The following is a 16,536-nucleotide window of genomic DNA, read 5'->3' as shown; positions in this document are numbered from 1 at the left end:
TGCTTAACAAATGAGTAGAGATGTCCATGAACTAAAGAAGATATTTATAAATTAGATTTAGGTCTCCGCACTTTGGAACTGTGCACAGAAGTTCAGATATAAAACCAGACACCATGACAATAAATGATACTCCAGTGATGATACCTAACCCAAAGTCAGCACCTCTGAACTATATCCCTACTCTTTTATTTCAATTCCTCTGTTTTATCAGTATATAGGGGGAGTGGAAAAAAAAGTGCAATAATAATTTCCACTAACTAGTAGGTTGTCTGAAAGTTTAATCCATCAGTCACTTGAAAAATTTCAGATAAGAAATGCTTCATTAAATCTGAAGACCAATTCCTCTATGCATGTTTCTTGCATTTTGTCCCATCTTTACGCATTCCATAACCTTCATACAAAATTACATTAATTTTAGTATACAATGCTTTGTGCTGAGCCTACTATTGAGATATTTTTAGTCAGGATAAAAAAAAAAAACAACCAAATATGGCTTGTGATTTACAAGAAGCTTTAGACAACACCCACCTGCTGATTTAAAAAAAAAAAAAAAAAAAAAAGGCTGGCATAAGAAAAGAAAGTGACATGTAAAAATAATTTCAAAGGAGCTTTTGGTGTAACGTTTTTTGTTTGATTGGTTTGTAGTTTTAGGGCAGACTTTAATTGTTTGGGTTGGATTTTTGAGGGTTTCTTAAAGAATTTTTCAACAGGAAATTATTTTAATGAAAAACATTACGTTCTGCATGCTATGTAGCTAAACACCTATGCACCAGATGACATCCAAAGTACCTCGTGCTGACTTCCCTCAGAGCACACAAGGATATTTTTTGCTGTATATCAAAGGCCAGTCTCCCTTGTTTAATTAGCTGTTCATGTGCGAAAAGACCAAGTACACAAAAACCCGGATTCTAATTGCTGTTACTCTGAGACATCTAAAAGTCTTCTCCTCTTGAATTTGTTGTCACATTATCTAGAAAATTGTAATAAGTTTTTTAATTAAAAACAAAAAAATTAAATGTGATACAATAGACAGAGCATCTGCTCACATTATAGAAATTATATATTTATAAAATGATTGTTTATACAGTAGTGCAATTGGATAGAAAATTATTGAAATTTTACACTCAATGGTACATTTCATTTGCTATTTTACCCTGCAAGTGACTACAAACTTCATTAAAACATGATGGATATGTGAGTTTCAGAACTCAGTAAAATTTCTTCAAGGCTGTAACAATTCTTAAAAAGAAAATAACTGCCAAACATAAGACATTATTCAATACTGACTCAACTAAAGCCTGTACCAAATTATATTTAAAGAATCCTGAAAGTTTAGGCTGAGAGTTTTTGAAAGCACCATCTACAAAACATTAGATTTTCCCACATTTTTATTTTTCAGGATTTCCCCGTTACTCCAAGGCCAACGGGGATGGGAGTGGGACAGCAGAGAGACTGTGACACCACAGATGGCAGTCCAAAGCAGACCTGCTGTTTCTTGGGGGTTGTCTCCTGCAGGATATTGCAAATTTTCTTCCTGCAGCTGTGCCACGGTCTGCACTGTTTGTTCACCACAAGCTTGGGTGTCACATAGAATTATCCTGAGGGTTGCACAGTTCTACACTTTTCTGTTATAAGGACATTATATAGTTTTACAAGAAAATTGGATTACTGAACATGTTCCGATAAACTCCAGAACAGAGCCCGCTATTCTCAAGCACAATGGCTTGATGTAGATAAACCCCAAAATAGTCCTTTGTTTGGGATAACAGATCAGAAAAAAAGATGGCAGGAAAGTACAGAAACCAAGAGTGAAGCACATTTTCCTATAAATACCAATCAAGTAAAAGGCTTTGTTAAACTCAGTATTGAATATCTGCAATGATCTCATGGTTCATTAGGGGAAAGCATCAACAGGTAGGTAAGCCACAGGATCAGCGTAAATTAGGCTGATCCTGTGACTAAAGTAGGCAGTGTGCAGTAAAATGGGTTTTAGCTATTCAGTTAGTATTTCTCAACACTGAAATGAGTCACAACTCCACTGAGCATTTGACCAAGTGGACACCAGACTAATTTTAATTTAGGGGAAATACTCCTCGGAAGATAAAAGCACATTGCATAAAACTAGTGCTGCTGTTAGACCATCTAATCAGAATGGTTTAAATAAAAATTAACAGGAGTAAGAAGAGAAATATCTGTATGGTACAAACCCTTCCTCACTAGAACACTAGTACTGCATTCTTGTAGATGCTTACCCAGGTAACAAGCAACAGATAACTTAGATTTAACAGATTTTCTACCAAGTTGTGGAAAATATCGTGGAGCCAACACTCATTGTGATTGTCATGGCAACACTGGGTGATATTGTCATCTCATTGCCAGCACAAGTTGCATCAATAAATAGTGGTTACTGTCAGACAACCCTTACACTGACACTTGCTGTTCATAGTACTTTTATTTCCACATGCAAAGAGCAGAAAAAGTTATGGTCTATATTTAGTGGTAGTTTGATAACACTGAGGGAAAAATGTGAAATTCAATTAGCAGTTAGACAAGTATCTGTCATAGATAATAACTTCTTATGTCAAGGAATCTACATACTGATCAATGTGAAGCTATGTGCAATTGCTTATTCCAATCATAAATCACTCTTTATTGATTGACATTCCAAATCCTTGACATAATTAGAAGCTATAGAATGGGTCACAAGATAATGCCATGTATGTCCACAAGCCCTTTATTTTCAGGCTTTTCTGTAATCCATTGCACTCAGGTTTTGCTGGGAATGGAGGAACCCTTCTTTTTTTTTTTTTTTTTCTTTTTTTTTTTTCTTTTAATTTTTTATTATTAGAAAATTAGGCATGAACTGCCATCTGATAAAGCCCTGATAAATGCCAGAAGTTAAAAAGGGAATTTCCTCTGTCTGGATTTGATTCCTGTGTGCAAATGGAGACTTGCCTACATCCTGCTCATAATCTGATTTATACACCAATTTATTTTATACATTAGGCACACTATATGCAGTCTGACTGATGCATAAAAATTTCATGGAAAAAAAAATACTTGCACACAACTACTTTTCAGTTATTATTACCTCTTCTGGTTACCATCACAGAGTAGGTAGGACAAATGACCTGATGCAGTGCACACATTTTGCCCACTATACAAACATTTTGATTGGTCCCTATTTCACTTCACTTTCAGAAGAGCAGACTCTTGAATAGCTTAACAGCTCTATCTTTAAAGAGATCAGATCTCACATTTTCTGTGAAGTCCTCTATGATGACAACCCCCTACCACACACCCACACAAATTTTCCTATGTACACATACAAGACATGGGGTTTATTCTGTGGTGTACCTCAAATAAATGAGCCAGATACAGAAAGGGGGGACAGTTTGCTAATTTTTTGGATTATCTTCATACATATACACTTCCTATGCTATTATCAATCAAATTGAAGGTATGTTTTTGCACAGCTTTTATTTAGGAAAAATCAGCAAGAAATGCATCTTTCTATATTTTCCATTTATTAGAAGTCTCCTTTCATCCAAGAAATATGAGACCTGAAATAAATTGTACCATCCTGCTTTTTTTTATTCAAATCCTTGCCAGTGCTAGGCAGTATGCTAATGAAAACAGGTTGATAAATGACTCCCTGATATTTTCCAGACATTTTTCTCTCAGAAGTGCTCTAAACTGATGTAGCTCAAAGAGAATAAGGCGCATTAAGTCATTATATCAATTTTTGTTACCCAGATACTTCAGTCCCAGTTAAGAGCTGACAGCCAATATAAAACAAGGCAAGGGCATCATACGACTCCATCGATCAAACCTTGTCGTAGATAGATTGCCTATTACACAAATAGAACCAGCAGATTCAGTTTGTAGTTTTATGCTCTCCAATTAAAGGATAACAGGGTACTTTCCCATAAATCTGCTAATTGCAACTGAATTAATTTAACAAATTTTGCCAAGCACAGAAAAAAGTGATTGGTTAAGCTAATATAAACTAGCACAGGTTGTCACAAAGCAGGTTCCATAACAGGCTTTTACTCTACCTTTACTGGGCAAGGTGTCACAAGCATTTAACTCCACCAGGGTTCTTTGGCAACAGACAGCTGACAACCATAAAACACTGTACAAATAGGAGATAATTTATTTGCTGTACTTCCCCCCACCCCCAAACCATGGAATAACGCCACCTTTGCACCTAATTAATGTTTCTCTCTAAGCAGGCTGTTTTTCTGAATCAGTATTATACAAGCAAAAGCACTAGATCACAAAAAGTGCTCCCTCATGGGCACTCAGCAAACAATGGCAGTGATCTGCAAAAAAAGAGAAAACCAGCCCATAGCAGTGCTGTGAGAAGCAGCCGAGACACTTATTAAACAGCACAATAATGCAGCCTACCATGCTTTGGATATTATTCTAATGAGCTTAGATATTCATATGGAAATAGCTGGACTGACAGAATGGGAGATAATTCAGATCTATATAGAAAAAGCAATCACAAGAGATCTCTGACTGTAACTTATGGAAGGAAATTATGAATACAATCACCTTTGGAATGATATGTTATTGTGACAAAAATCAGCCCTTATATAAAAATTAAAATAGCTTTTTCCTAATTAATTTAAATAAATTTATATCCAAGCCCAGGAGATATTTTAGGAGCAACTCTTGTAACAGTACAAAAAAATTATTTTTGTAGATGACAAGTTTTGCACTAAAGCAACATACAGCTCTGTATGCCTATATAAAGTACAAAACTACAGTCATTATTAATATGAAGACACAACAGAGATAATCCTTTTGACACATTGGAATTTAAGATTGAGGGTACTATTATCATTAGAAGAGTCAAGCGTATGAAATGCAACTTGGATGCAAGAATGGTAAGCTTTCTAAATATTTGGCAGCTGAAATCCAAATGCACAGTCTAAAATGAGTACTTAATTCAGCCTGGTTTACTTTGACTTTTTTTTCATGCTAAGTTCACTGTCTATGTTGCCCAGACATTCATAGGTTCAACAAAACTATATATATGATATAAAATGATAAAACAAAATAAGAACAGCACAAAAATAACAGGAAGGAGAAAAAAACCCCTATAATTATAAATTAAAAAAAAAAAAAAAGCCCACAAAAAAAAATCCCAAAAGCCTGAAGTCAGAATTCTACATGTTACGTTTTCTTTACAAATACCTAGACAATTTTCTGTCATTGTTAAAAATGCATTTTAAGACAAAAGACACCTGCAGATACACAGCAGCACTTTCCTTTAAAAAGAGTTTGGAAAATCTAATTTGCTTTCATTCTGGTACACTTGCTAGAAAAAGTCCAAATTTTACTAATTTCATGTGTAGTACTGTTTACCATGTAGTTATTTTTGTCTAGAAAGAAAGAAGTGCCTTCCCCACTTCAGAAAGGAAGAATTATAGCTCCACAAAGCAGTAAGGTGTCACAGCATCAGCACAGGGAAGGAAAAAAAAAAAAAAAAAAAAAACCAAACAAACAAAAAACACAGGAGGAGAAAGATTTCTCATGCAGAGCCAGCAAACCAACCAACCAACATAAAGCAACAATGGAAATGGATTTCCAAAGTTCACAGCAAATTTTATGCTCTTTACTCTCCTCTGAAAGGAGAACAAAGCCACTCAGGAAACAAAATACCCACAAAACAATCCACACACTTGTTCCAAATTATTATAATTAGCAAATACTTTATGCAATCATTTTTAACATTAAAAATTTGTGAAAAAATTGTTCTACCCGACTGTCACCAGTGGCAGTTGTGTTGCTTATTTATATTTCACATTAAATAGAAAATTTTAAAAGTCTTTGGTATGAGAAGATATATATTCTCCCTGCATATAATACACAATATAGCAATGTAATACAGTTAATCCAAACAGATTTTAATTCCAGGTTTATTTTTATAATGTCCCATTTTTTCTATAATGTCCCATTTTTCCACATAACTATTAAGAAGAAGATGCCATTCTCTTTGTTTAGATATTTTGCCCAATATGATTTTGATCATAATTAAAGGTACTGAACAGGAAGTCAGTGCTCTTTTTGTCTTCTGGAAGCACTGATGTACATGACTATGACTTTTTTTTTTAACACTAATTGCCTGAATACCATACATTAAGATGTGGGAAAATTTCATTTCAGAGCAGAAAGCTTTGGCTAAGCAACAGGTATTACTGGTCTCTTTGTTTCTTTAGTCCTTGATTTCAATTGACAAATTCCATCTACATCTAACATTTTACTTGTTTGCATCAGTAAAATATTCATAAAAAACAGCTGCAAAACTAAAAAAACAAACAATATATAAGATCATGACAATACAAAAAAACTGTTATGTTGAATTTATAGAAGAGAAATCATAGTACAGAAAATATAGAAACAAACAGCTGGAAAGGAGCTCAAGCAATCATCTACTTCATCCTGTTCCTCAGTCAAAAACAAAATGCATTCCTGTGACTGTTTTAATGACACACTTCCAGTGTGCCAAGTTATCAGCCGTGCACTCTGTGCTCCACAGACGTGATACTTTCATTCCAACTCCTGACCACTGACCAAACAAGAAGCCCAGACAAAATTAATCTGTAGTCACCTAAAACAAAATGTACTGGGATTAACCTACCAAATATTTCCAGTTAAATTATTTTGAGCTAGGAAAACTAAGAGAGGCCACTGTCCATGCAGAGAAACCACAAAATATGCCACTATCTTTAGGCAAATGGTTCTCAATCTGAGTCAGTAAGTGTTCATGAGTAAAACATCACAGTAAGTTTAAGTTGCCAAAGATCTTTGATCATTAACTTGCTGTGTTATAGTGTTTTTTCTAGAAGTCTAAAATAGCCCCCCATAGCAGTTTCTTTCATGTATCCCAATCTGTTTCTCAAAACTCAGTTATTGTGTATTTAAATTTTACAGCAAGGACAAACCTTCAAGACCAGACTATTCTCTAATCATAGAAAGACCTGTAGACAAAGGATTATCTGGAAAGTTAGAATGGCACCATACAAGTCAACAAAAAAAAAAAAAAAAAGAATGAAACAGATAAACAGATTACAGACGTGGCTACTTCTGTCCAGAAGACTTTATGTGCTAAAATAGATGAGGGAGAAAGCAGCAAATTGTCCAAGGGGATAAAATTATTTTTTCAGATTCGCATGGGTTTTCTCTGTAAATGTTCACTGTGCATGTTGGACGTACACGAAGCTGCACACACATCCATTTGCCAAGATCTGGAAATTTATTTTTGCAACTATTGATCACTATTAAATTAGACAATGTGAATATTAAGATATTGCATTACAGTTTCTTCGTTTCAGTGGTTTCCACCCCTGTCTTCCCACTGTGCACCAGAGTGTAAACGGTCATCCAGAATCCATCTCTGGCCTGGTGTCTCACAGCACATATCCAGGAAACTGGAAGCAGGAACCCTGCATTCAATTCTATTGTTCTGATCCGCTTATCCATTGTACAAGCACACTGTAATAATTTCAGAATACTACTACTAGACCCTTCAGACTTAGCCCCTGTTTGATTCTATAGGGTTGGTTTAATAGCAGGCTGTTGAGAATAAAATACCAACAAAATAGCAAAGAGCTGTTTGACACGAATTCTGGAGACAATGCAAGAACAGAAAGACCTGAATCAGGGTATCCAGAGAAGCATACAAAGAGGGGAAAAGCTGTTGTTCTATGGAAAACCTTGAGATGTTCAAAATTCTTGCGCCTAATTTGACAGCAAGCTACTGTGTCACACTGGTTGTTGCACAGAAACACTCCTGCACTGCAAAGCCAGGCTTTGAGATTTTCAGCTCCAGTTTTATATTTGAGGGGGAAGGGGTAAAGTTGTCAAGTCACACTACCAAAAGTGCAGCAACTCCTACAACTATTATGAAATTAAATTTAACCTGGTTAAATTGAGGCATCAAACTTTACCCAAAGAGTTTGCAGGTATCTCTGCATGTAAAAATCCAAGGAATTAACTTGAAAAAATGAAGCAGATGTAGAATTGAGGAACAAAAGGGTAGCTAAGAGACCTCCTACATACAACAGTTAAGATCTACCAATGACTCTGGAGAACACACTATGATACCAAAACCTCAGACCAAGACTAGTGGGAGATACAAGCATTCCATGTTTTGAAAAGGGGCAAGACGCCTCCCATTAGTAAATTGAATACAAGCAACAGGTCTACAAAGGAAGGATTCTACTAAGAACTTCTCCCCTTGTTTTGACTTCTGCTAAAAATAATCACAACTCAAATCATTACACTCCTGTCTCTGTAAGCTGCCTTTATTCTCTCCTCTTTTTCCAATTCTGTAAAAATATTTCAGAAATATTCTTTTTAATACAGATATTGCACAAGACCTATCATCAGGTCAAAGAATTGCAGTTCCAGTCACTGAGCTCCTGACCTCACCCAGTTCCCTTCACATCCCCAATAGCAGAGAAAGCTTTGCCATTGCCAGCATGCCAAAATAAGAGCCAGCGCCTGGAGTGTGAACTTGGGATTTGCCTTAACACCCTCAGTTATCAGGACAAAAGAAGTTACATGATTAATGGCAGGCTAAGGGACTCTCCCTTAATACAAACCAACTAGCAAACATGAAAGGTTTTACATCTTCTGACAAGAAAAATATAGACTCTAGAAACGCTTTCATGCAGATTCATCTTTAGCCGGGAGCAAAAGTGTCTGAGGATTTCCTTATATTTATTGGTATCATTATGTGTACAGGAATGATACCAGAAGTAGGGCAGGGCTGAACTAGATTTTAGCTGGACAAGTATGCCTTATTTTTAACTCTAGGAGACTATAAAGAATAAAATTGAAGTGGCTAGCCTAACTAATATGAAAAAATAAAAAAGAAAAAACAAAATAAACTAATACAAAATCTAAGGCATAAAAATTTTTAAGAATACAATTAAATACTAAACATGGCAGAGATATGATGAAGTGTAAAGATCTCAATTGCCTTTTAGAACTGCTTCAGAGAAAAACTATCAAGGGCAATCACACCGTATGAACATCAGTGACATCTCATTGGTTACTGGTTACAAAACAAACCCTCATTATTAATACAAAAAACCCCATACAAACACATGCATTTAGTCTCAGAGCAAAGAATACTTCAGTATAAAAAGATACCTTTTAGCAACTTGACTTGCTAAGCTACCACAGCTTTAAAAACAAAAACATGTTTTGGGGATGAGATCAGGTAAACAGGTACATTTTGGTTAACAAGAATATTCTAAGTATTTTCTCAATTTCATTGAGTAGTTTGATTCATTAAAAGTTTTCAGACTATAGAGACAAACAAAAATGAACACTGCCATTTAATACATATATATTTACGTGTGTGTATGTACAAAAATATCCTTTCCTCACAGTGAAATTCAGATCTGTTTTGAATTAATAGAAACAAAGAGAAAAACTGATTTCTTAAGAAAAATGTGGTATTCCTTCACTGCTGCGAGGCAGTTTGGGAGCACAAGCCAGGGTCCAGGCAGCCTGGGAAAACCCACGACTGACTCTTTCTCCATGTACAGTGAAAATGGTGATGCCTTCCCAGGATTTTACTTGCCATTCCTATTATGCATCACTTTCAGAAAGGTACATTTTTAGTATACACAGTGCTTCCTAAAACTTTATTTTGAGCTTGACTGGGATCTGCAACACTCTGCAAATAAGTCTTTTACCTGTAAAGACAGCAAGAATTAAACAATTCTTTTTGTCCACTTCCTCATCAAAATACTTTATAACCTGGCCCCAGAACTAGCACTTCAAATAAGAAGGGGCCAGCTCAGTCATTTGGCATTTATTGTAAACATTTCTCTGAGGCACCATCTCTTTTTAATTGATGCACCCTTCAAAGTTAAAACAAATATTTCATAATGCCTAGTAAAAATTCAGATGAGCCTCTAACAACCATATTTCAAGCATTTACTAGCTTTGTCTGCATTTTGATCAAGGGGGAAATTAAGTAAGCTAAAACTTGTACTACAAGGGGTTTTTTTCCCTCCTAATATAAACTTTTGAAGACACACCTTTCTTCTAAATTTTGAATTCCCACTGCAAGAGGGAAACAGTAACAAATCCTTTCAATCACTCTAGAGGAGGTACTCCTGTTTTGAAGTCTAATTTGCTTCTTTGTCAGAGTCACACAGTTCCAGCTTGGGAATCTGGAGCACAAAACCTCCTCTTTGAGACAGCAATTAGATACAAATAGATGCAGTTTTTGAGAATCATTACATTATTCAAATCATTTTCCACTCCAAGAAGGCTGATCTACTTTTGAAAACCAAATACATTTTCTTACAGAAATGACTGAATTGAAAAACCATATACATCAGTCTTCTGGACACCAAGGTTTTACAGCATTTGGTTCATTTGGCCTCAGTTTGAAGAGCCAAAAAGACAAAATCTTGTCCTTGCTTCAGCCAGCCTTATAGGGAGGGCTTTCCAAGGCCAAAGCAGGGCTAGTTTAGAGACATTTTATGTTCCTACAAGTATGCTGCACAAGCTATCCACATCTGCACATCTACTAAGACAGATGAATATGCTGTTCCCTGTGCTTATGGGTTGATTCCTTCTGTCCTCTCAAAAAAAAATTATCTAAGATGAAGTATTGTAATGATATTACAGTACAGGTTCTACAGTAACCTTCTTAAGTCTTTAACCCCTGCTCCTCAAGTACAGCAGATTGACTGGTCAAAGTCTTTTATTACAACTTTTGTATTCAGCAAAAAGTATGTGTTGTAAATTTCAAAATTCATTCCACTGCAGCTTGAAAGAGTCTCATTCATTTTTGTTTTGTTTTCCAGGGAAGAAAATGTAAAGTAACAGCTTCTGATGCCCCAGGAGTTTAAATTGGAAGTGACAGAAGACCTATTAGTTTATCTAGAAAGAGGAGAGTCATCTATTCCCAATGCATCACCAAACACCTTAAAAGAAGGTGATATGGGTTCCTCAGAAGGGATGTTGGCAACTCTTGGAATAAAAGAAGGTGGGGACTGCCAGTATCCACCCAACTGAGAAATGGTGACAGCAATCTCCAATAAAGTAGCGTAAAACTACAGAGACAGCACAACATGCACAGGGAAATCTGATTGATAGTTCCCATATGTGTTTCAGGGTAAAAGCTGTAGCCCATAAGGTCTGTCCCTAGGGTCTTACCTCCTCTTTCTGTCACATCGGGATTAATAAGATTATACTGAATCAACTGCCTACTATCTAAGAATAAGTCTATCTAAGACTTATTCCAACCTTCTATTCTAATATAATTTTGATAAACAGAGATGTTCTGGAGGAAAGTACTTCTGCATTTTATATAAACACAATGCTGCTCACCCAAGAACTGAAACACGCAAAATTTCCCATCCTTACTAACATCCTTAGCGCTCTCTTTACAATGTGTTATGCAGCCAGAATAATTCATTACATCTTTTTATCTTACGTTTTTTTCCAGTGAGCTGCTCAGGACAGCATGCAAAAGACTGACAAGAGACTGCATGAGCACCATTTCTGACAGAAAGCAGAGTTCAGCATTTATTCACTGTTAATTTGACTGTACACTATTATCAAGATTACTGTAGCGCACAATGTTCTTGTAAGGTTATGAAGTGGTTTGCCTCCTTCCGCTGCTAGAATTTAATACTGTAGTAAGTGTGATCTATCTCATACATTATTAATCCAGTCCAGTTTTGCAGCAAGGTTCTATAAAACCAATGCTGAAATACTACACTCTTAAGGTGCCGAGAAATCTGAAAGATGTAATATTAATGTGGGTATGTTTCAGATAGGTGTGTTTAACCCACGCTAAACAATCAGCGTGTTCAGCTTCCCTGTTCCTGGGAATGTATCCCATCACTGAGGCCTAGGAAACAGGGCTTCAGTATAGTTTATGAGAACATTACAAATAGTGCTCAACACAAAGTAAAGTTACAGATAAAATCTGAATAGACCAATTAAAGGTTTTAGAGAGCTCTATACAAGCTATATATTTTTTCTGGACTGTGGAAAACTCTCATTCAAGAACAAGAATGAAAACACTGATCAAATCCTAGAACTTACTGACAGATAGGATCACCAGCTGCATTTACTGGCCTTCAGGAACATGTGAAAACCCAGCTCCAGGGCTGTGAAGTAAAGCAGATAAACCTTTACAGCGTATGTTCATTTCTTCAAAATTCTTATGCCCTTTTATTTTTTTTTTTTTCATAAAGCAAACATTCTTTTCAGGGAGAATGTGAAAGGTCTATTTGCCACGCTTTTTCCACTTTAGAGACTTTCTCAAGAAATTCTCTACCAATAAATATTACTCCCTGCCACATATCTGCTATGTCAGTAATACTGAAAGAAAAGAAAATATGTTTAAACACAACATAAGGCAATGTTGCACTTAAGACATGATTCTCTGTAACACTGCTGTACACCTTCCTCTCTTCTGAGAGCTCAGTAGGTGTTTTAGCATCAGTTGCAGTTAGAACAGATGTGACTGTGCCCGACTCAGGACAGTATCCAAAGCAATCCCCAAAAATAATTTTCCACTCAACACTCCCGGGTTTGTTCTCCTCAGAAGGCAAAGTGGTACATACACATCCTAACACACAAACTCACACAGTGCCCCTGGTTTGGTGGTCCTCTAGGAGAAACTGTTATGCTTAACTTAAACTTCAGCCCATCTCAGCATAAATTATTTTCAGAGAAGGCTGCACCTACAAAAAAAATTTTAAATTTAAAAAAACAATTCTCCCCAACAAAGGAAACCCTAAACAAATAAACAAAACCTGACTTAAAACAACGCTGGAAAAAAAAAAATCAAGACACAATTATATTACTGTCCAGGCTCCCAAAATTTCTGAAGTTTTTAAGAAGAGTTACTTAAAGTACACTGCAGAAAATCAGTTCAATCAGTTATTCTCTTACAACTCAGGTGGCTTGTCTCACTTCTTCTACTTTGATTTGAGCAACACTGAGCTAATCTTATAATGGCTTTTTCCAAATACTAATTGTCCAAATGCTAGAGGGAGTCCCAGGAGTAAGACAGCAGTATCAGAAAAGAAGAGATTAAAACATTGAACATGTATAACTCATCTTTTTACATTTATAGTAATTTGAAAGTCTGGCTATCATTAGCAATACATTGAACATACTAAAATGAGAAAATATCATACTATAGAGTTTTCCATTTCTGACAGCAATTTAAACAGACAACTGTGAAAAACACTCAATTGTGTAATTAAGCTATCTGGATAAAAGACAACAAGTTTTTCCTTTTTTTTTCCTTCATCTCCCCCTCCTGTCAAGTACATTTTTGCAGACATTCTCAGTTTAATAATGTAACGATCCACTGCAATTTTCTTAATTGTGCTTTGTATTTATGCATGGCACAAAAAAAAAAAATGCAGTGACATTACTGAATAAGTCACTTGACAGCAAAAAGATATTTTTTTCCATTCAGTAGCTTTGTTTGTTCTCTTCCCATCCTTAATCCGGCCCAAACTTTTGAAAAGAAATGTATATATACATTCTGAAATACATCTACGTGGCAGTCAGACAATGAATGAACTGTACTTAACTAAACACACAGTGGGGAGGTGCAGTGATATTGAACCAACGTTGGTCCACTGAGTATCTTCTTCTGTGACCTACAAACTCCTACAGTGTCTCCTGGCAGCTTTAAATACCCAGCTGGGAAGGGGGTATCTGTTAAAGCAGGATTAATGTATAGATCTTCAACCCCACATCTAGCTGAAATAAGTGAAAATGAAGGAAAAACTAGACTATCCAATGTGATAGAAGTAATAAAAGGGGAACATATTTCTCATCTGTTAACCTTGAATATCTGCTAGCTCAAGATTTTCACATTCTTCATGTATCACTTCACTGTTCACTCTTTAATAACCACTCGAAAATCAGCTGCACATTAAAGAAATGGAATATAAATTTGACTGGACTCACTACATCTGAGATATCCTCCAATACAGCATAAAGCTAATTTAGCTGTCACTTACTGTAAGTAAAATGACAAATATCTGTAATATCTGTCAAGATATGAAAGCTTTAAAGAGAGTTATGCAGCTGTCAACATTTTGATGACTTTAACAAGAGAAAAATAAACGAAGAGAGAAAATAGACAGCACGTCTGTTGTGTATCCAGTTGCCAAAATCTCCTATTACTTTTATTAATAATAATAAAATTACCTCATAAAAATAAGATAAACAACAAGGACTTCTGAAATAAACTGATATAAGTAAACATATTAGTACTGGCAAAACACATCCATAGAAAACACTGCTAAAAAATGGAATTTAGGCCTCTCAGTAACTCCATAATTATCGTAGTATCGTAGAATTTATTTAATTCAGAATTACTATTTATGAACCAACAACATAGGAAGCCTTAGAAAACATAACCAAATTATGACTTATCAAATATTTAGCTCCCTATATCTAAATAAGTTTTATTCTTTACATATTTTAGTGATTCGGCAGTAGTTCAAATCATTTTAGCTCCTGAAGGAGGAGCTTGTTCAGTTTCCAATGTTGCATACTTTTTTGCAAAAAGGCATCTCAAGGATTGGCTGTAAAGACATTTTGACTGAGGCAATTTTCATCTCCCTTCTTGCATATGTATTGTCACTCTATTTTTATTTAGCTGTCATTTTACAGGTGCTGACAAAAGCGTATGCCTTCCTCCTCTCTCCCTGTAGGAAAAACTGAACATTTCCTTGGAGTCTTAGGTTGACTTATCCCATTTTATATCTGGCTTTACAAGTTTTGCATAAAACACCCTACTCTAAAGGAAAATCTGAAACACAGCTAGTCTAACTATGATTTTCATCTGGGTTACAGGACTAAGTTCTATGCAAACCATAAAAATACACCTGCCACTAAACAACTCAAGATTAAGAAAAACAGCAAGTTTCTTTCTTTTGTATTGAAAAGAATAAGAAAAGTTTTTAAAAATATGATTATAGCAAATATGAAGTCTAGAGGAAAAGTGCCTTCACTTTCACACACTGAACTTTAGCTACACAACCAAGAGTTAAATCTGTTTTGGGGAAAAGGAAGGGAAATCCAATCTTCCAGTAATATTTTAATATTGATTAAATCTGACATAACAGTCAGAAAGCTGCTAAAATCAGAAATCTTTGTCTTTTAATTCATTTTTTTCATTTTCCCCCTGATTTCAGACCCATAGTACCAAGCAGACTTTTGTAAAGCAAGAATTTATGGGTGACAGAAAAGAAGCAGCTAGCCTGCTTCTCATCAAACCTCAAGGTGAATCAGCAGAGTAAGACATCTTTTTTCCAAGATATAAAATAACAAAAAAAAAGAGCTCCTACAAGAAATAATAAAGATTATAATAGAAAGTATCCTAGAAGGAAGGAAGGAAGAATATGTTATATCTTGTGATTAATATCACCATATTTGTAAAACAGACTTCCTGCAATTGCAGGATGTGGTAGTTACTGTTTGTTGCTAGAATACCCAAAGTTTTCTAAATAGCAATTTCAGTGGCTGAAGAAAAAGACTGAGTTTATACAAAAGTCTCACTGCTACACCACCAAAATCATATGAGGTTTTGCATCCCTTTATCTAGAATAATCAATTGTACTTACATTCTTACTTCATTTGAAGGCAATGCAAACTGATTCAGCTTAAGTCAATTTTCTAACCAACTCAGACTAAAATAAACTTCCCCTCTACTAAGATTATCTATCCATGATTTGGCAGCAGCTATTTAAAGATGTTTCCAACTAATAAAACAAAGTCTGTGAAGCACTTTCTTTTCAAAAATAAAAAAAGTGTGCACACATTTTCTTTCTCAGTTTTCAGTTTGCAATTTCCCAGATTTCCTTATAACACCTCTGATTGTGAAAAATTTATTGGCCATTTCAGGACAGGTGATAAATTGCCAAGTGTCATCCAACCACAGTAAGCAGGATCAGATTTACCTGAGACTTCAGTGAAAGGCCTAAGCAATAAACAAATAAAGGAACCCAGAAACCATGAAGATTGCTCTATACTGTCATTAACACAACAGAAGAGATTCCACATCTCAATATGTCCTGAAAAACAGTGGTTCTAAAAAGCAGTGCTCATCCATGATCCTCAAAAATTTTATGAAGCTCTAAGTAAAAAAAAAAAAAAAAAAAAAAAAAAAATCATACAACAAAAGTACTCATGGGTATGGTGATGAAAAAGACACAATCAGTTACGGCTGTGCCCTATTATCAAGATGCCCTACTACATTTTATCGATAACATTTTACAAGCAACACATATGGGAGGGTTCCTACATGAAAAGACGACCAATGTAGGTTTTTTAATGGGGTTTTGGCAAGAGAGAGACTGCCATGAAACATGGTTTTGCTTGACTACGTTTGCCTATTCTGAAAGACTAATGGGCATATCACCCCACTTGGGTCCAAAAGAAAGAAACAAAGCAAAACTGAAATAAGCTGTAAAAATGGCAGTTTGAAATTGCCATTTAGCTACTGAAGAA

The 16,536-nt window shown here is 35.4% G+C and overlaps 1 protein-coding gene across 1 annotated transcript in view; it reads right to left on the bottom strand.

Moving 5' to 3' along the window:
* The window catches only part of LRMDA (leucine rich melanocyte differentiation associated), a 612,262-nt gene that overhangs the window by 469,821 nt on the left and 125,905 nt on the right, over window positions 1-16,536 (bottom strand). The gene's annotated exons all lie outside the window — the stretch shown is intronic.

This window comes from Vidua chalybeata, chromosome 8, assembly GCF_026979565.1.
Source record: "Vidua chalybeata isolate OUT-0048 chromosome 8, bVidCha1 merged haplotype, whole genome shotgun sequence".
NCBI lineage: Eukaryota > Metazoa > Chordata > Aves > Passeriformes > Viduidae > Vidua > Vidua chalybeata.
The sequence above is the reverse complement of the archived record's forward strand: the minus strand, read 5'-3'. Positions and strand labels throughout refer to the sequence as shown.